Source organism: Lissotriton helveticus, chromosome 2_2 (assembly GCF_964261635.1).
Source record: "Lissotriton helveticus chromosome 2_2, aLisHel1.1, whole genome shotgun sequence".
Taxonomy (NCBI): domain Eukaryota; kingdom Metazoa; phylum Chordata; class Amphibia; order Caudata; family Salamandridae; genus Lissotriton; species Lissotriton helveticus.
The window spans coordinates 320,198,524-320,220,962 of NC_136060.1; the positions used below are offsets into that span (position 1 = coordinate 320,198,524).

Genomic DNA, 22,439 nt, shown 5'->3' on the forward strand with positions numbered 1-22,439 from the left:
ATTTGATATGTCACTATTGGAAGTATTTATGATAAATTGAGCTGTTCCGTTCTGAGTATTATAATTATCAGGAATATCTCCTGCCTCAGTGTTGACTTGCTCGACGTTAGCCACAGGGATTATACATGGCGAGGTTATTCCCGGAGTTTGGAATTCAGCCACATTACTACTATTATTTCTAAGTCAATCGATGTCCTCCAGGGAAGAAAGCACCTCAAATCTATTAAACAAGGGAAGGCTGGGTTGGGAATGGTTCATGGGGTAAGCCGGGGTCTGCTCTGTTACATAAGAAATATGGTCTGTAGGAGGATAATAATAACCCAGGGGTAGTACATTTATACCATGATTGATCACATGATTGGAACCTTGTCAGCGCAAAATCTCTTGTGCTAGATTTGGTGTTCTAAATGTGAGGACAATGCAGTCACCAGGGAACCTTTTGTCTCTTTTCCCCACCCATCCTACTCTCCTTGCCATTTTAAACTCTCAAAATATGACATTGGTTCGGCCGGATTTGGAATCCGAGCCAAAAGAGGGCCTTATTACGTAAGGACTCCCAAGATTCAGTTGACTTAGAGGTGAGTTGTGGTACATTCGCCAATATTATTGTGTAAAGTGTGGCCTCTGGTGGTAGATTTAAGGTCACCTCCTCTCTGTTTACCCTGTCCCTTTCCCTTAAAATAGTACACAAGTTGGGCATCCTTAGAGAATCATTGGGCGCTATTTGGGCTGGCACTTTGTTATGATTTAAATTAGGAGTGCTCTTAAAGCCAACACATGCCCTGGGGACCGATTGTGACATATCTGCTGAAGGGGGGTGAGCTGCCCTGCCATCATTTAGTGTGCTCACTGGGCGATTATACAGTGTGTTATTAAAGCCTACACCCTGTACTTTACTCAACAGGTCCTTAATGACCGATGTCATGGCCAATAATTTCTCTAGAGGAACCAGGACTGTCTTTTGAGGATCAGAAATATTGCCAGACCCCTGGTCCTCCCTCGACACCTGGGGGGTCACAGGGGTGGAAGACAACTCCAAACGTTCTGACAACTTTGTCAATATGCCATCCAGATGCTATAGACGACCGGCCAATAGAGCAAAATGTGTGTCTATGGATTCCTTAATCCGTTCAAGGACAGTCTCCAAGGCGGTCACACCAGCAGCAATGGTGGCAGTTTTATCGTCCAAAGGGCAAGGCTGCATTAGCGAAAAAGCATCCGTAGTCTGTGTACCTATGGAACAGGTACTCACCTCAGAGAATTGCACTGAAGATTACGCTGGGGCCCCTTTTGTTGGTTTTGCTTTAGTGGGCCCGCACCCTCCTTGTGAAACACAGATGCCTTCGTCTTAGCCCTTGTGCCTTCTGTGGAGAGGTGAGAAGTCTGGGTCCTAGAGGCTATACCGGACTGGTTAGTGGTATCCATATGTGGTGCTATCAAATCATCAAAAGCTAGGTCCGGGGTATCCAGGGTGACCAATGCCGCCCCCAAAGTGAGTGGTGATGAGCAAGTTTGAGTTTGATTTTGGGGAATACCAACCAGGTTGTGTGTTCCTAGTGAGGATCGCTTTGGCAAAAATCAAGAGTCTAGAGACAGCCGCCTCTCTGTTAATTCAATTTCATGACTTAGCATTGATTCTGCCCTCATTTTAAAGGCATACAAAGTCCCCTTGGCTCCCTTGCTCTTAATCACTGCGGGGTGCTCATTATTAGATTGTCAATATAGTCTGTCTGCCACAAAGAATAAGTACCAGTCACAGTGCACGCAGATCACGGAGGCACAAAAGGAAATCAAGAAACAGTACCTGGGGATCAGAGAAGGATAGCGGGTTGCCTGTTGTTAGAGAGGGGGCCCAGCCCAGTCTCCTCGGGCTCTGACAGGTGTGGACGGGCCCGCCCTTGGCTCTCATTTATCTCCTTTCCGTCCATTGTACGGTTTTGCAGCCCGGGGATAATATAGTAAACTGATTTTGCGCTCTATTTTGTGAACCATTCGGCATCATGAAGGAAGGAGCTGATATTACACATCATTTGACTTTTTGTAAGAAACTAGAGCGATGATATCTGATTAACTGTTACAAGTTTATGGCTGGGAACATAATAATCCCCTTTAGATTATATTTGAACTGACAAAATAAAGGTGGAGTTTCATTTTTACAATATCGTAATTTTGGATGTCTGGTGTAAGCTGGTACATTCAAGGCTGGCGATGTTAGCAGGAAGTCATTACTGTCTATATACACAATCAGTGCCAGGTGTATCAAAGATGTGTCAAGGGAAAAATGGGGTCCTGGACACAAAGATCACACCTCATCCACCCCCACTTGTCCTTGTTTGTCCTTCATACCTTTTTTGTTTACTTCCTTTTGTTAATGTTATATTCTTTTCTGTTAATTGAAGATGGGAACTTTCACATTTCAGCCCTTCTCTCTTTAGATTCTTTTGCACAGACTCCTCTTTTGTTCCGTTTTAGACAACAGCTCGTGTTCTAATTACTGCACGTTCACAAACAACAGTTCACCCCTCACATCCACTGCTATCACACTTTTATTATAATTCTATTGCCAGAAAGCAAGTGCGCACACTGCATAGGGGAGAATGCAAATCAACCCTTACCAGTTAAAGGCTTCCATTGACCCAGGAGTGGCAGGCAAGCTGCCAGCAGTCATCCAAACGTAGGACAGAAATAATGACAGTTTTTAAATCCCCCAAACACTGTCATCCACTTTTCCTTCATTCACTCTCTGGAATCTCCACAATGCTGATTAAGACTAATGACGCTGGGATTCCCACCTAGATTTTTACCTTACCACTCCGAGGAATCCCCAGGTTGACGGGTCTCTTTAGTCTGCATGGAAGTTTAAAGGAAGTTCTTTAAATTCAATACACTTTTGACAGATTCCCAAGATCAATACATTTTAATCTGAAGGACCACTGACTCCAGAGGAAAGTTGAAAATGTATTACAAAACTAAAAATAACTGAACATACAAGCACCTCAGCAAGAGGTTCAAGAAATAAATTGGCACTAGTACAAACATAATCCTACGCAGGAGTCTCAAACGACTCAGAATAAAAATCAAAGTTAATTCTAGAAGCATCAGGCATGCAGTCACTGTGCCCACTGGAACTCTCGACTGCATCTGTTCCAATGGAAAGAAAAGATTAGTTTGTCCCTACACTAACTCTAAAATGACATCCCTACTTAACATACTTCCCAGGCAAGAGAAAAAGGTGTCAGCTGCGAAGGCTCCCTAAGAAGCACATTCACTTTTTCCAGGTAAGTAGCCTAAACTACCAAGCTCGTTCTAAGATGCTCCTTAGCTTCTCCTGCCTAGTCCAAACCAAGACTCATGTCTAACTGCAAATCCAATTGGACTGCCTTAGACAGGACCCAGTCTAAACCCAACTGACCCTAACCCTAGCTTCACTAAGACCGAACTAACTTTCCAACCTCGGGGCACTTTCCCTAATACAATATCCCAAAAACAATGGGTACGCCCATGACATTCCTCCTTCAGCAGGTACAGCCCCTCGTACTTTTCCAGTGTCGAACCTTCTTCTTCCAAAAAACGTTGCTGTGTCCTTGGATCCCAGGCACCTTCTCCGCCAAATGTTGCAGGTGCACCTGCCAGCGCATTCCCTTCGTCTTCACTCCTACCAATCTAACTTCTAAACAATGGTTCATTCTACCAGCTACATGGCCTTGCACCTGCAAAAGAAATGCATGAAACTAAACCCTCGGCACGCTCTAAGTTTCAATTCGAAATTCAACTGCAAACATAACCTTTCTCAAAGTACATTTCCAACTCAGCATTTCAAGTCATGCTAAGAAAACCACAGTTAGGCCTCTGCTAGCGTTTCTTCTCTCAGGCCTTTACTCTTTTAAATGCATTTCTAATACAGCAACATAAGCATTTCATTAATAAATCCTAACATTACACTCTAAGTTAACGAACATTATTCTCATGTTACATTACATTTCTCATTAAGCAGCCTACACGTGCAACTTTAATATGGCATGTTTAATCTCAATGCACATTGTATACACAGAGCAATTAATCCTAAATTACTTAAGGCATTATTCGCTCAACTAAGCACTATATTAATCAATAAATGATATGAGCATAACTCTATAGATTGCAATACTCTTGATTAGTCCTACAAACCAAGCATTAGTAGGCCCTTTAAATATGTGGGTGCTGACTACAGACGGTTATGATGCACCCCTACAATTTTCCAAACAACATGGCGTCCTATCATGACATAAGTGAAAAAATCTTCCTGTGCATTATGTGCATGGAGTGGATCAGTAGTTGATTGATGGTATTACAGTAAAAGCAATATTGCGTTTAGAGGGGTGACCCTAGAGAAAGGAAAAGAAAAAGCCATTTGGGACAGAAGAGTGCTGCGCAGTGATGTCATATGAAACAGTTTAAAAAAATGTTTATTTCAAAAGGATACTCCTGACAGCACAAGTTAAAGAAAACAATTCTCCTTTAAATCAGTCTAGAACTTGTATGTATCACGAAGCTGCACTTTTATTAATAAGTTATATTGACTGTATGGTTTGCAGTCAATTATAACTCATTCTTTTAAACCATGTGAAGAGGTAGGAAAGGAAAGTCATTTTTAGGTCTCGCATGAGACTGCGAATGCGCTGTTGCTTGCAAGACATTTTTTTAGCTTGCAGTGGGCTTAGAGCCTGCCCATTGCTTACCATTGTTTGGCTTCATTGGCACTGTCTGCTTCCGATTTGTTAAGAGTTTGTGCTCTTCTTGTATTTGACCCTGAACCTGGAGCATGGCCAAAGTATTTGAATCTTTCCACTGCTAGCATTGTGGGAGGTCCGTTTTTCATTTTGTCCGTGTTGCCCCTCCAAATGCTCTCCCTCCATCTTGCCCCATCGCTGCCCTTCCTTCCTGCATGCAATATAAAATAAAAAGAAAGCCACGTCGCAGCACTTTTTTAAAAAGGTTTTGTCCCTGTTCCCCCCCTCTACCCCACAGGCCCTTACTCCACCTTACCTCAGGGTCTGCACTCACTCCCAACCAGCAAATAAAGAAAAGCATTGTCCGTGTCATAGCACTTTTAGTTGTTATTCCCTTCAGGCATTCTGCACTGCAGCTGTGTTCCTGTACAACTTGACTAAACAAGCATTTGCAATGCAATAGGTTTCGCACTTACGCGGGTTTGAGCTATTGACATTGCAAATGACCATGCCTTTTATTTTTTTTCATTTTTGAAACATAAATATAAAGCATTGTCATTTACAATGCCAATAGTTTAAACTCGCGTAAATGCAAGACCTGTTGCATTGCAAATGCTGGTTTTCAGTTGGTCGCGCTTTGCCCTAATTTTTTCTACTACGCCAACTAGCGTTTCTAGGCAACACACTGCTTCGAGACTTGCCTCTTTTTGGTCGCTCTTCCCTTTTTTCCACAGCCCTCGGAATAAGTTGAGGAGGACCCATCTGGTTTCCTCTTTTGACACAACAACACGCCCTTCAGACCCTTCTCGGCTCCTGTCCTGCCACACCTCAATATTCCCCAGTTGGGCCATTTCGTCAGCGTTCTTGGGTTCAAGACTGCTACTCCATCATAAATTAAGTCCTATGTATTAGTAATAATAGTTGATTTTATAGTAATACTTTGTTCACGTTTATATCATACATACATCATGGACTCATAGCTTGAGAAGGAAGAGGCACAAGTCTTCAGAGACAATTTAAATAGTTTTATAAAGAAAATCTGTACAACAAGCAGTCTCTGATTTAGTGCTCATATATCAAAGACACTTCAGGCCTCAATGCAAAGAATACTAGCACAATACTCAAATGCAAACAATTTACCCAATGCTAAGAAAGGGAAAAAGTGTGCTTCTACCGAGTTACTAAATACTAACGACTCTCCAAAATGAGACCCATCCATTTAAGGCAAAGAAGATACAATTAGCTATACATGTGGTTCAGTTGCATGATTTGGAGATGATTTGGGTAATGCTGATATGTAATGATAAAGGTGACCCAGAATAATGTTCTGGCCAGGGCCTCCAAAGAAGAGGTGTAAAACGTCTCAAAATGAACTGGGAGAGTATTCTAATTCTCAGATTGATACAGTGATGGACGTTGCTGGTCAACCAGTGTTTGACACTACTTTAATACGTCAGCCAAACTCCACAGGGTAGACTCCATATATTCACGATTCACAATATGTTGCTCACAAGTTGAGACAAACGTTTGATAAAGTTTCTCGAGATAGACTCAGAGCTGAATGTTCATGCCCTTCTTTACCTCACATCATAACTGCTACCATTTCAATAGACCCAAACATGATATTATTCTTTACCAAAATTGGAAAAGATCCTAAAAAAGGAGTTGACAGAGTGTGGACTAATTGCTACGGTATGCTTTTAGATATGACCGGTCCCATGCCTCGAATTTTAGATTTAACATAGAAAGCAAAGACTGAGGACACAGAAGTAGATCCGGTGACTTTATCAATTTGGGCCGAGAGGGTGACATGTCTTTAAGGCGATGATAATTCAGCAATGGCTTAGGAATGGTATCAGTGTATGTTTCTGAAAATGAATCCCAAAGTGGAAAATTTGGCAGAAAAAGAGGTGGGTTAAGACTTATGGCCTACTACTTGGAGACAAATTTGATTAAGATCGCAGTAGATATGTGGCTATGTTCACCTGAATAGACACGTGTAGGAAAGTGTCCTTTTTGACATGGTTACCCCCACCCCACTATTCACCTGGTATCTGATACAAATAAGACTGAAAGTGAACTGGGTTCTTGCTAACCAGTTCCCAGTACTAGAGTTCTTTCCCTAAACTGTACCATTGTTTCAAAATTGGCACCACTTTAGACTCTATGCAATTACCTAGTAAATGGCACCCATGTTACCTAGGGCACTGGGAGTAAAGAGTTCGTAATGCTGCAGAATGAACTGTGCCACCCTAAGGGACCCCTCGTCTAGCTCATGTAAACTGCCATTGCAGCCTGCGTGTATTGGTGCAGAGAAAAATGAAGACTCGTCATGGCACACATCCCTGTGTGCCATGCCTAAAAAGAAACACTACATAGGCATAGGTAAGTCACGCCTACAGCAAGCCTTACAGCCCTAAGGCAGGGTGCACTATACCCCATGTGTGGGCAGATCTGATTGAGCGATCTAAGTCAATTCTTAGACATCACAAGTGCACAGGGAAGCCATAACTAGTATACGGGATGGACGCTTGTGATTATGAGTTCCCCTGCTACATGATGGCTTCACTGTAACCTCACATATTTGATACCAAATGTCTCAACTTAATAAACCCACACTGATCCCAGTGTTAGATTTATTTAAAAGTGCACCCAGAGGGCTCCTAAGAGGTTCCCCCTGAAAAGCTAGTGATGACTACAGTGTTGACTGACTGGTCTGGACCAGCTAGTTGTTACAGATGAGTTTCCAACCCTCTGAGGTGAGAATCTTCACTCTCGGAGGTCAGAAACAAAGCCTGCTCTCGGGGAGGTAATTGTTCCTCCTCCATGTAGGATCTGCCTTCTAGGGCGGAAAGCTTTAAAGGCTCGACCACCTTTTTTATGCAACACCAGCCTCTTGGGATAGTGAAGATGCCACCCCCCCCCCTGTCCAGACCCCACTTTTGGTAACAAGACAGGCAGAAAAATGAGTAAGATTAGGAGGTGTGCTCCACACCAAGCCAGCACCACCCCTAAGGTGGCAGCTGATATGGACACCATGATTTCAGATTCCCCCATCTTGTTTAGGATGGAATTAGCCTTCTAGGGACATGGTTGTGCCCACTTCCCACAGGAAGTGGTCATATACAGGGTGTACACACCCTAAAGGTAGGCAGCCCATTGGCTACTACATGTCACTCCCCTTAGTGCCACTTAATTGAGCATTTAGGTGGTAACCCTGAACCCAAGAACTCAGATTCAATGGATCAAGAGAAGAAGGATGAAGAAGAGTCACTGCCTGACAAGAACTGCAGAAGAACTGTGAACTTTTGTCGCAAACCCTGCCTTCCCACAACTCTCGAGACAATCACGTCAGAGTGACTCGTCTTGCAAACTAGAGGTCTACCTCAGCCTTGGGTAGCCTGCCAGCACTTTGAAAATCACCTACAATCTAACTTAGAGTAGAGGAGCTACTCCCCTGCAGTCTGCAGGCACCAAACAGCAGAGTACAGTCCATTGCCTTGCAGCTCCCTAGCCTGACAGATGCCCCAGACGATCAGGAAGAGGTACCATGCTATGGAGGGTCAGATCAGATTCCACACCCAGTGTGAAGACACCAGGACCAACCAAAGCCGTGCAGTTCCAATACCTGGGGCACCTCACATCCCGCACCAAACAGCAACAGTAAGATTCCAATCCGGATTCTCTCTGCACGACCACCTCGCAGCTTTTGAGAGACATCAGCGTCACTAAGACCCACTTTGTGAGTGGACCGGCTGTCCTGATTTTGCTCCGCCAGCTGTTTGTCCCTAACCATGAGGATCACTTTTGCGCACCCAGCCCTGTCGACCTAACCACTCTGCACCCGAGCCACCAGGCCTGGGCACCGAAGAACCGGCTGTGCCCCCTTGATCTAAGAACCCTTGTGATCCAAGCCCCTATTTGGGCTCTCAGACTTTTTTCCAAGTCTCCCTGTGCAGCCTGTTTACAGGTGGCCCCCTTCTCTGTAGCGAGCATAGGTACCAACCTCACCAGCACCCTGCTACCGGCTAAATCCGGGCAGTTCCTGAAGAATTGCTGATAGAGGTTTGGACCTTGGCCCACGACAAGTCAAAACTCAGAAGGTGAATCCCTGAAACTGACTGTACTTACTGTTGTGCACGCATGTCTTCTCTCTCCATAGGATTGCATTGTGCATAAAGGCACACAACTTTGAAAAATTTACTTTCCAGTAAAAATTGCTAACAAAAACAACACTTATTTTTTAACTATGTTCTTGGTTTTAGAAAACATATAAAATAAGTGTTATTTTCCTTTTTTGGTCTAAGATGTATTCTTTGAGTGCCTATCAATGTAAGTCATCCTTGATGAAACATCTTTGGCACCAGGGTGTTTGAGAGGCCCGGCAAAGGCAGGAGCCGCTTTGTGTGCCGTTATGCCCAAAGCAGTGGCTATAACCAGACCAAAGACTCCTAAGGATTTCAACAAGACTTTACACTACATTCCTTCCCTCAGAGAAATAGAGGATTCAGACAATGTGGCTACAGGAACAGAGGGTCCGAAAACCCATGTAAGTTGTTTCATTTCTGGTCACCCCCTGTGGAAGGCTTTCTTGCTTTGTTTCTACTAACATGTTAATCAATAACAGCAGATCCTTGGGTACTACAGACCGTTCAAAGTTACAGTTTATATCTTTTTGCTCCTCCAATATAAACCACAATCCCTCTTCCACTTTCTTTCACCAAGAATCCAAGTTTCAAGTAACTCAATAGGTAGATTCTCTTCTACAAAAGCAAGCCAAAGAGGTGTCAATACAATCCAAAAGTTTTGTAAGTACTGTTGTTCTTGTACAAAAGAAAAACGAACAATTCCATCCAGTAATCAATCCCAAAACATTCAACAACTATTTAGTTTATTACAATTTCAGAATATAAAGAATAATTCATCTCAGAGAATCCCTGCAAGAGAAGGACTGGATCGTACTTTTGGATTTACAGGAGGCATATATAACAATTCTGGTACACCTTACATACACAAAATATCAACACTTTCAATGGAAAGATAACTTTTTTCAAATCGGAAGCCTACCATTTAGTCTTTCTTTGGCACCTTGATGTTTTGCAAGGTCATGAAACCAGTCATTACACAAATGAGAGTGAGAGGAGTAAGTCTAATTGCTTATTTAGACAATTTTCTACTCTGTTGTCAGGACAGGGATCTATTGTTCAACCAGCTAACAGAATTTATGACCCTCCTACAGCATCTAGGTTTCCTTATAAACCAAGACAAATCTACTTTTCAACTTTCAGGAAGTTTTAGGGCTTTCTAATAGATTCAGGCAAAGCATTTCTACAACTTCCCCAAGAGATAGCTATCCTTATAAAAAAGGCATTAAATAAATAAATAAAGCTCTGATCAGCTCAAACCTGCCTCTCAGACTTTTGGCACAAATAGTGGGCCTGTTATCATCTTCAATACAAGCCATTTTTTCAAGCCCTCTTTACTACAGGTCATTATAGAGGTTAACAATGTGTCATCTCCTGGAAGGTGTATCCTATTCAATAGTGAATTCCATTCAGAGCTTCTGTAGTAGCTAGACCAATTAGAGGCTTGGAATGGCAAGGTGATTTTTTCTACTGCTCTAGATCTTGTTTTAGAATCCGATGCAAGTCGGACTGGTTGGGGCACAAGGTGTGGTCAGTACTCGACTGGTGGTACATAGTCACAAGAGGAGTTATGAATTTTTTAAGTTTAAGGTGAAAACTAGGGGCCTAAAAGATCAAAGCGTCAACCACGGACATCTAGTTGCAAGTGATCAGGGCAAAGTCGAACGCTATGGCTGACCACGATGGAGCGTAGATATACATTAAGTGGATTGGGCCCGGTCTGTGCTTACCTTTGGACTTAAAAGGACTTTAGTAGAAAAATGTCTGAGAAGGTAAAGTTCAGTGGGGCAAGGCTGCTGGTGGAGGAAGGCTTTGTCATCGGGGAGCTGCTGGACAGTGTCATAGTGAAGAATTCTACATTCGGACATTACCACTTTTTTGTACGTTGAAAATCTCCAGCAGAACGAGGCTGCAGCCAAAAAATGCTCCAAGAGGCCGGATACCCTTGTGTGAGGAGCCGCTGACCAGGACATGCTGCGGAAAAGAACATAGAAGGAGCAACCACAAAGTCAGAAAAACTGGGGATGCACCTTGGGCAGATCGGCGAGCAAGTAGGTCCCTGTCGCCTCTCGGTTCGTAGAGCACTTTTAGACAGAACATTTTCTAAGTCTCCAGTTTTTTTTTTTTTATTGTTTGGGCACCTTTAGCACCACTTCCAAATGAACCAAGACTGAGTGGGCACTACTTGGAGGGTTGGATTCACTTCAGGCAGGGTCCAGGTACAGGGTTCTAGTTGTTGGGACTTCTTGTGTCCCTGTAGCTCAAGACAGGAGACCAGCAAACTAGCCTTTGGAGGCACTCTTGCAGTTCTGGCAAGTCACCAAGACAGTTCTCCTGCAGCAGAGCAGTCCTCTGAGGGGTGGAGGCAGGCATCCAGCCACAGGGCAGGCCTCAAGCAGCTAGGAAGTCCCCTGAAGTGCAGGGCAGGCCTTCTAAATGTACTCCACAGTTCCAGGAGTGAACTGATGAGTGGGTCTGAGTGTCCTATTTTTATACCTGGTACAGTTTTGAAGTGGAATAAACTTCTAGAGTTACCCACTCCCAGTTGGTTCTGGAATTTCCCTTTCCCTTGCCCAAGCTCCAAGAAGTCTAGGATGACAAAAGACTGGTGATAAGTTTTTAGTGAGTCTGCTGGAGGCAGCTCTTTGAAGTGCAAGTGGAACACGGAATAGTTTACACCCCTCCCAATCTGGCAGGATGGCCCATGCTGCCAATATCTAGTCCCACTATGTCTTAATGTGTGGAAGGAATACACATTTGCACTCTAATCTTTGTCATGTGACCTGGACACAGGCTATAGGCACCACATGGATAAAACAACAAAATGGCAATTTTCTAAACGTTTACAGAATTGTGACTTACAATACAACTTTACCTTTAAAGAGGTTTTTAAAGTACAACAATTTTAAGACCAAACATGACATGTCTACCTGGAGTTTTTCACTATCGGGACATATAAAACCTAAAAGTACATGCACATTAAATAGCCATTGCCCTATGGGCTGTTTAGGGCTTACCTTAGGGGTGACATCTGTTTCAAAAACTGAGGTGTAGGCCCGGCAAAAGGTTTGTTTCGCCAGGTCCAATTGGCAGTTTAAAACTGCGCACAGGTTGGAATGGCAGGCCTGAGACATTTTATTTATTTATTTTGTGTTTTATAGAGCGTAAACTTGACCCATTAGGGTATCAGAGCACTTTACAAGGGTCCTAGAGTTATACAAAGGTTAAGCATCACATAATATTCACACAGTGCAAATATGATAGATAGAGGACAAGTATGTATAGATTATATTTAAAATTACACAAGAAACGGGCTCCAGGTACCTTGGGGGAAAAACTAGGTAGTCAGGAGGGAGGCCAAAGCCGGACTTTAGAGAGGGTCTCTGTGGTGATTGCTGCATGCCCACTAGTAACATTTAACTTACCTGTCCTCAGTGCATGTAATAACACTTTACTGGGGACATCCAAGCAAATTAAATGTGCCAATTGGGTGTAAGCCAATTTTACAATGTTTAAAGGAGATACCACCAGTACTTTAGCACTGGCTGGCAGTTATAAAGTGCATATAGTCCTAAAGCTAGCACACAGAATTCAGAAAACAGTGGGCTGGAGGCAAAAAGGGAGGTCATAACCCTGCAGAGAGTGCCAAGCCAAACACTGCTACAGGTATCGCTGAGATATGAGAGATTGGCAGCTTCATCCTTTAGTTTTCAGAAAGCTTTGTTACAAATTTGGGCCCTCTACAACAGACGTTTTTGCTTCTTGACTGAATGCCCAACTTACTTCAGAATTGGTATCTTATGCTTTTCCTCCTTTCTCCATGATATTTAGGGTGTTAGCACAAATACGTCATCAAAATAGCAACCCTTCTTGTAATAACTCCTTTTGGCAGGGTTAACTTTGGATCCCTTTGGTTCTAGAACTTTTAATTCAAGCACCTATTCTGATTCCAACTTTTCCCAACTTGCTATTGCTTAAGGTCAGTGTCACAGTCTAATATGCAACAAGTTCCTCAACCTAATAGCATGGATGGTTTTGGGGCAGCCTGGAAAACCCAGGAATTCCGATGGAAGCTGTCGAGCTCATTCGCCAATCCTGGGCTCCAGGTACAACCAAATTGTTCAGATCCGCATGGATGGTCTGGAATAGCTGGTGCTTGGACAAGAGTGCAGATCCCTTGTCAGCGGAAGTCATTCTAATAGTCAATTTCCTAGAATCACTGACTTCCCAAGGAAAGGCTTACAGAACTATAAACACACATAGATAAGCTATATGTGTTTAATATTTAAAGGGGGATGGTAAACCTGTGGGAGAACATACATTGATTTGCCGGCTATTAAAGGAGTAAAAATTACTAAAACATCCTTTGACAAGATACAATCAGATGTAGGATGTAAACATGATTCTACATTTGTTTCTCAGTTGGTCTGATAATACTTTTTATCACTCAAATATTTAACTGTTCTTCGCTCTTCTTTGTTTGGTCTCCCTGAAGCATCTATCCAATGTCATGGCTTTAGATGTTTTTTCTGTCTAGTATACCCCACCCAGAGTATTTTTCACAGTCCCCTGAGGACTAAAACGAATCTAATGTCTATGTTTTATCCCTATTTAAAACTCTGTGTCTGAAAATGTTTAAAGGAATATAGTGTTAAAACAAAAGAGAATGTCATCCTATTTTGATCTACCTTAAAGCTTCTCTTAAGTCAGTTTGTTCACCAACTTTTGGTCGTTGGGTTAACAAATGGATCACAAAATTGGCAGGAATTTACATTTTATTTTTCAGAATCCATTCCACTAGGGGTGCCATGGTCTCCAAGGGCTCTTAAGCTTGTGCGAGTTTGGATGACATACTGAAATCAGCTGGTTGGTCTAATGTCTCTTCTTTTAGAACATTCCATTGCAAACCTATTCCTCATGTTGCTAATTCTGTTATTGCTGTGCTACAAAGAAGCATAATATGAGTCATGTCTTGTAATAAAACGGAGATTGTCTGAGCTGAAGTGAAAGAAAGTCTTCATTTTATTAACGACATGGAGGGGAGTGTTATCTCACCCTATAAGCTATGTTAACACTCCTTTTCTCTTCATAATAGTGCTTAGAAGAATATCCAATAACTAACCTTCTGAGGAGCAAAATGGATGGAAACAACTTTCTTCAAGGGATGCTCAGTCCATGAATGGAGCTTTTCTCCTGTAAAGAAGATATACTCTATTTCACTGACGAATCTTCTTCAAGGAACCAAAGCAAACTTCATTTGGCAGACCTTGCTGAAGACCTTTTTAGGTCTTGCCTGCGTTGCAGGGCATGTGCTGCTCGCCTTGGTGAGATCTATAGTAGTTGGTCTTGTGTCCTGCTTCTTTGAAAGCGGGGTTTGTGTCCGCCCTGTCTCCCTTAGGCCCCGCCCACCCGGACTCGAGATTTAGCTCATGCACGCTCGAACACGGCGTCTCTTCCAGACAAGTGTACCGGAGGCTGCTAATTCTCCATGTTCACTTTTTGCTACAGCTGCCTGCTATGTAAAACAGGTAACTGGAGGCTGCTTCTCCGTGTTTCCTAATTGCTGGAGCACATCGCGCCTCAGGTGCCTGTATGTCCCCTGATCCATTACCTCATGCAAAGTAGCATGCCTGATTTTGTAATAGGAAGAGCGCATCTCTAATATTTTTACTGGAAGAGACCTGCCATAAAAGTTTCCTCTCTTTATTATGTCCTGTGCACTGGTTTCATAGTTTTCTCTAATGCATTTCCTACAGCTTGTGAATTGTGTGCTGTCTCCCTACCCCCTGTGTCACTCCCAGATCCCACCCACAGCACAGAATGTATTCCTCGACATTCTACTCAGGAAATCCTAGCAACATTCGCTCTATGGTTTCTGTCAAACACTCGGCCGCATCACAAGCTGTCCATCTCAAGCAAGGAATGTCCACAGTCCAGCACCACAGCTCACCATGTGCAGGAGGAAAAGCTGTAAATGTTGCCCTCGGGTTACCCCTGTGTTGCAACCGTGCTTTCATGTATGTGCACGGTACTCCGGCGACCTTTGACAACATTTTATCGCTTTGTCCCCTGACAGGGGTTAATGTTTGAATAACTATGGCCTCCTACATGCCAAGGCTTGTGACCTGCTCCATGCCTTCACACAGGCAGGGTACAAATGCTGGATTCCAGGGAGGAGACACTCTGAAGTGTTGCTCCTGGATCACTTTGCTCTCCTCTTCAGAATTTATGTAGTCTGTTCATCATAAGCAAGTGACGTCAAGGCACCCTTCTATCACCATAGTAAGGCCAGGCAACCTAGAACCAAAAGACCCAGACGCAAGCCTTGGTGTCCAGCATAGAGGGCACAAGGAGACTTCATGGTTACTATGGCACCATCCCAATTGAAGGGTGGGCATGAGCTAAGTGTCCCTATCTCACCATGATAATTCTGGATTTTGGATATCTGTCCCAGCAGCTCAACACTTTCCGTAAATATCCAGGATTTGAGAGAGTCTTGGATGTGGTTGCACATTATCCCCATGCTAATTCCCCCATTGATCCTCTCTCAAGCAAGATTACTTCTCAGGGTGCGAGGGAAGTCTTTTGAAACTAAATTGTTATGTGCTGGTACTAGCGGTGCTCTAAAAAAAATCAAGAGGGGAACGGATCACTTGTCCTGCATAACCTGGGATTTCAATTTTTTGTTCAGTGTACCAATAAAAAACCCTCATTCATGTACAGAGGATGGAATTAGTGGTATATATTGATTCTCCGCCCAACTCTTAGAGACGTGACAGCATCATCATGGAGTTAGTGCTCATGTGCCCCTGGTTAGTGCAGTAGTGATCAGTGATACAGGGGTCAAATTGAAAGTTGAAAAAGTTTTTTTTTCTTTTTTTAAATACTCATACAGCCAGAGAGAAGGTTTAATAGGTCTGGATTTGAGATAGTAATTAAAAAGTAAATGTAGTGCGTAATGAGATTGAATTAGGGATCTCCCGCACTTAATGTGTCCTTAAAAAGGTCGACATGTTTCAGCCCTTGTTTTGCCCCTGGGGGTCAAGTGGGCTTTCTTCAGGACCTAGAGTGCTAAAAGGTGATGAGAGACTGTGGGTGTCTCAGTGTGTGCAGACCTTAAAAAGTTTTTTTAAGGAGTAGTATGAAAAAGATATATTAATCAATTTCAGTAAAGGTCCAGCGGTACCTGTGAATAAAAAAGGTGGTCGGGGTAAAGGAGAGAAAGACACAAACATGTGGGGAAGTGTTAGATATACACTATCCAAGTTCACGCTGTCTACTGTTCAGGATGGAAAAGTAACAATAAAATGGCAATTCTTTACGACTCAAAACAACTATTAATTCATGGCAAAAGATCTCTTTAAGTTCTTCCTATGATGTTTGAAAGGAATGTTGTGATTGAAGTTTAAAATGCTGTGTTATGCAGTGGATGGGGTGTCAAGATTCCCTGTGTCCATTACATATATCCTGTAGTGCAAAACAGCTTGTACTAAATGCGGTGTATGGCATATTGATGTGGGACCGTGCATTTAGATGATACTTTGGTCATGTATATGACAAAAGAGTAAACGGTAGGCGCGTCTGACCACTGGATTCAAGATAGCCTGGCTGATGAGGATTATGAATCCGAAACCGGTCCCAGGATGCTTGTTTCCGGTCCAGGGAAGACATGGCTTGGCAGTTCGGACTGGACTGTTCCCAGAAGGCACAGGGTCAGACTGATTTGCATATAGCCATGTCTGAACTGGGGTGGCTGAGTGAACTAAAGAATGGTGATGGATTAAACCCAGATCAGTTGACTGGGGGTGAGTGTTTGATTTGTACAAACGCTCCGTCCATCATCCCCTTTTGTATCGCTTTGTTCGCCCTAAGTGTGGCAGGGTATGCTCAGATGTGAGTCCCTTGTTCACTTGGCCACTGGATTCAAGATAGCCTGGCTGATGAGGATTATGAATCCGAAACCGGTCCCAGGATGCTTGTTTCCGGTCCAGGGAAGACATGGCTTGGCAGTTCGGGCTGGACTGTTCCCAGAAGGCACAGGGTCAGACTGATTTGCATGTAGCCATGTCTGAACTGGGATGGCTGAGTGAACTAAAGAATGGTGATGGATTAAACCCAGATCAGTTGACTGGGGGTGAGTGTTTGATTTGTACAAACGCTCCGTTCATCATCCCCTTTTGTATTGCTTTGTTCGCCCTAACTGTGGCAGGGTATGCTCAGACGTGAGTCCCTTGTTCACTTGGCCACTGGATTCAAGATAGCCTGGCTGATGAGGATTATGAATCCGAAACCGGTCCCAGGATGCTTGTTTCCGGTCCAGGGAAGACATGGCTTGGCAGTTCGGGCTGGACTGTTCCCAGAAGGCACAGGGTCAGACTGATTTGCATATAGCCATGTCTGAACTGGGGTGGCTGAGTGAACTAAAGAATGGTGATGGATTAAACCCAGATCAGTTGACTGGGGGTGAGTGTTTGATTTGTACAAACGCTCCGTCCATCATCCCCTTTTGTATCGCTTTGTTCGCCCTAAGTGTGGCAGGGTATGCTCAGACGTGAGTCCCTTGTTCACTTGGCCACTGGATTCAAGATAGCCTGGCTGATGAGGATTATGAATCCGAAACCGGTCCCAGGATGCTTGTTTCCGGTCCAGGGAAGACATGGCTTGGCAGTTCGGGCTGGACTGTTCCCAGAAGGCACAGGGTCAGATTGATTTGCATATAGCCATGTCTGAACTGGGGTGGCTGAGTGAACTAAAGAATGGTGATGGATTAAACCCAGATCAGTTGACTGGGGGTGAGTGTTTGATTTGTACAAACGATCCGTCCATCATCCCCTTTTGTATCGCTTTGTTCGCCCTAAGTGTGGCAGGGTATGCTCAAACGTGAGTCCCTTGTTCACTTGGCCACTGGATTCAAGATAGCCTGGCTGATGAGGATTATGAATCCGAAACCGGTCCCAGGATGCTTGTTTCCGGTCCAGGGAAGACATGGCTTGGCAGTTCGGGCTGGACTGTTCCCAGAAGGCACAGGGTCAGACTGATTTACCTATAGCCATGTCTGAACTGGGGTGGCTGAGTGAACTAAAGAATGGTGATGGATTAAACCCAGATCAGTTGACTGGGGGTGAGTGTTTGATTTGTACAAACGCTCCGTCCATCATCCCCTTTTGTATCGCTTTGTTCGCCCTAAGTGTGGCAGGGTATTCTCAGACGTGAGTCCCTTGTTCACTTGGCCACTGGATTCAAGATAGCCTGGCTGATGAGGATTATGAATCCGAAACCGGTCCCAGGATGCTTGTTTCCGGTCCAGGGAAGACATGGCTTGGCAGTTCGGGCTGGACTGTTCCCAGAAGGCACAGGGTCAGACTGATTTGCATATAGCCATGTCTGAACTGGGGTGGCTGAGTGAACTAAAGAATGGTGATGGATTAAACCCAGATCAGTATACTGGGGGTGAGTGTTTGATTTGTACAAACGCTCCGTCCATCATCCCCTTTTGTGGCGTGTCTGACCAAACAATGAAAGGCGCGTTAGTTGCTCTTTCTTAATTAGAGTGTGGTGCCCAGAGTTCATGCTTACTCTTATACTACATGTTGCAGTGCTCTGAGTCATTTGCTACGATATTAGTTCATAGCCGAGTCTGGTATATTTGTTCCGTGGCTTGCTGTTATTGGCTAATCACAGAGCACGGACTCATTCTCTAAGGTCTGGGTTTGTAGTCAATTATGGTATACAGCTACTTGTTCTACGGGTGGTGATGTTAAAGTTGCTCGTGCTCACCATAGCTACTACAATGCGCATTCAATGTTGCAGGCAGTGTTAAAATCGTACTGTGTTAAGGTCATTTTGACGCGTGGTTAGGAATACACGTCTCGTAAGTTAGGCGATAGACAGACACGGGGCGCTTAGTTTAAACGGTGTGCGGGCGCCCTCGTGAAACATTTAATGTATACCTTTTGTTAATTCATGTGGGCATCATCGGGCAGCCAAGGAGTCTTTCACCTGCTAAGAAATGGACATTGCTCAGGTATTACATAACATGCGCTAGTTTTACATTACGGTTTTTATCGTGCAGAGTCCGTTCTGTTGCTGCTACCTTCGGCTCTGCTCCAGCACTGCTTGTGCTGGCTCTTCCACTGGGGGCCCGGTTGCGCGCTCAATTTCCTGGTCACATGTTTATGTAAGAAGGGAATGGGGCCTGAAGAAAGACTATGTGGTATGTTGTAGTCGCTGCTTCAATAAAGTTTCAATTGTGGAATACATTTATTTGCAAAAAATATACTAACAAATAAAATTAATTTTAAATATCCGTCGTGAGGACAAATATTATTATCATTGTCAAATGTGTCATGTTTTAGTATGCAACATTACGAGATGATCACGCTCGTTGTGAACAGTAGAGTCACTATAAGGGATCCTGAAAAGACTCATATGGGCCCTGATTATTGTAGAAATTCCAGGATAGTGTCTATATGTGAAGGGCAGTATCGTGGCCAGTTGGCCCCAAATCTTTTTATTGACATAGGAGAAGCCTCTCGTGTTGCAGATATTGCATAGTTTGCGCTGGTTATGTCTAGATGGTAACAATGAGCATAGAGTGCGTGGGATATGATGCTGGCATTATTTTAATGTTCTTGTAATTTATGTCCGATGGTAAAAATGGGCATAGGGAGAGTGGGATATGATGCTGGCATTATTTTAATGTTCTTGTAAAATATAGGTCAGACTTCTTGTGTCGCCTGAACCCTGACGACATCTAGGATTCTTTAAAAACACATGAGGTGGTCAAGTGTTGTCCCTTTTTGATCTGTGCAGGACCTGCACAGTTTCCTCCGGACTCATTCAGTAATTCAGACTCAGCCAGGGGATATGGTCATTGAATCTTTGGGTATTGGTTTTGAGTCTATGCACCCATCTCTTTTCCTTCTCGAACAGTACTCTCTCTGCATTGTGGGTTTTTGTTGTGAGTGTCTCCAGTATTACAGAGACAGACGAAACTCCTGAGGCGGAAGCCGGGAGATAGCGCGACCTGTGCATTTTAAAAATTGTGTATTTTGACCTGTGTTTTTAAATTCACTTGTTTCCCCTCGGGGCACTCACTTGGTGACATCGTAAGACCTTGGCAGTCCCGCGCAGCTGAGAGTAAGAGCTGCAGCGGTGCCATTCCAATTGTGCCGTCGCCATTGATCAGAGGCCACTGACAATGCCCCCCCTCAAACAGGACACGCCCCCCGCCCTACCTTTTAAAAGCGCGCTGATTGTGAGCGCGCAGTAGAGACAGACGAAACTCCTGAGGCGGAAGCCGGGAGATAGCGCGACCTGTGCATTTTAAAAATTGTGTATTTTGACCTGTGTTTTTAAATTCACTTGTTTCCCCTCGTGGCACTCACTTGGCGACATCGTAAGACCTTGGCAGTCCCGCGCAGCTGAGAGTAAGAGCTGCAGCGGTGCCATTCCAATTGTGACGTCGCCATTGATCAGAGGCCACTGACCACGCCCCCCCTCAAACAGGACACGCCCCCCCCCGCCCTACCTTTTAAAAGCACGCTGATTGTGAGCGCGCAGTAGAGACAGACGAAACTCCTGAGGCGGAAGCCGGGAGATAGCGCGACCTGTGCATTTTAAAAATTGTGTATTTTGACCTGTGTTTTTAAATTCACTTGTTTCCCCTCGGGGCACTCACTTGGTGACCTCGTAAGACCTTGGCAGTCCCGCGCAGCTGAGAGTAAGAGCTGCAGCGGTGCCATTCCAATTGTGCCGTCACCATTGATCAGAGGCCACTGACCACGCCCCCCCTCAAACAGGACACGCCCCCCCGCCCTACCTTTTAAAAGCGCGCTGATTGTGAGCGCGCAGTAGAGACAGACGAAACTCCTGAGGCGGAAGCCGGGAGATAGCGCGACCTGTGCATTTTAAAAATTGTGTATTTTGACCTGTGTTTTTAAATTCACTTGTTTCCCCTCGGGGCACTCATTTGGTGACCTCGTAAGACCTTGGCAGTCCCGCGCAGCTGAGAGTAAGAGCTGCAGCGGTGCCATTCCAATTGTGCCGTCGCCATTGATCAGAGGCCACTGACCACGCCCCCCCTCAAACAGGACACGCCCCCCCGCCCTACCTTTTAAAAGCGCGCTGATTGTGAGCGCGCAGTAGAGACAGACGAAACTCCTGAGGCGGAAGCCGGGAGATAGCGCGACCTGTGCATTTTAAAAATTGTGTATTTTGACCTGTGTTTTTAAATTCACTTGTTTCCCCTCGGGGCACTCATTTGGTGACATCGTAAGACCTCCCTCAAACAGGACACGCCCCCTCCCCTCCTATAAATCATGTGCTTTCCCCGTTCGCGCAGCGGACGGGCGCAGCGGACGGGCGCAGCGGGCGCGTCATCAGCGCGCCGAAGGCGCGCCAAAGGAAAGCCCGTCTGCGCCCGTCCGCGACCGGACTGCGGCCGCGGCCGGCCATGCTGCCCGGGAGGTATGGGTGGGGGGCCGGATTACCTGGTCACCCGCAGACCTGTGGGCGCTCAACACGGATCTAGGCTGCAAGGATCATCTGATGACGTTGGGGGCTAGGTCTTCGCCAAAGACATGTGAGCGATGCGGGTTCTCTCTAGGGGCTTACGGCATGGCGGCCGATGAGATTCCTGCCAAGACAGCAGTGCCTAGGTTAGTGTGTTTTAAAGCAGCTCTCCTAAATTGTAGATCACTGCCTAGGCACGCGGACGACATCTGGCCGCTCCTCGAGGACCACGAGTGGGACGCTTTGTTCCTAACAGAGACTTGGCTTCGGGAGGATAATATGACGGCTATCGCATTAGCTGTTCCTAAGGGGTACAAAATGTGTTTTGCTAATCGAGGTGAGGGCAAGATAGGGGGAGGTGTAGCGGTGATAGTTAAGGCAGCTTTCACGCTTACCTCATCAACCCCTTTCTTGATAGCAGGAGCGGAAGGAATACATTTTGGCATCCAGTTGGGTCCTCAGGTCACTCTGGCGGGGCTACTAGTTTATCGCCCCCAGGAAAGGCTCCATTGCCAGCTTGGAATTATTACTGGACACGGTTGTGCAGAGCTCACTCTTACACCCCCACTTCCTTTTACTAGGGGACTTTAATGTTCACGTGGATAGGGATAGTTGCTCCCTAGCGGAAACATTACTGTCCACACTGCTGACTGCCAATCTGAACCTGTTTAATGAGGGCCCCACACATGGAGCAGGCCACACGCTAGATTTAATCATTAGTAATGGGGATACTGTAAAAGCAGAATCAGCTATACCACTGACTTGGTCAGATCATTTTCTTGTTCCTTTTTCGGTGAAAATAGATACGCCCAGGCCGGTTAGGAGTAAATGCACTTATATTAAAAGGCATTGGAATAAGTTAATTCCTACGGCCATGGGCCCGGTCCTGGATCTGAATAAACCTGTGCTAACTACTGATAGTAATACCAATGCGCAGTTATTCAACAACTGGATCAAGAACATGGTGGACTCAGTAGCTCCCGCCAAACGCGCAACGTCACATAGGGAGTCTCCATCAGCCCCCTGGTTCTCGAGCGATCTCAGAGCTGAAAAGAAGGCTTGCCAAAAACTA

General features: G+C 44.8%; 1 protein-coding gene across 1 annotated transcript in view; it reads left to right on the forward strand.

Annotated features, from left to right (window-relative positions):
- Positions 1 to 22,439, forward strand: part of CLNK (cytokine dependent hematopoietic cell linker) — a 1,039,166-nt gene that overhangs the window by 993,048 nt on the left and 23,679 nt on the right. The window lies entirely within an intron of this gene.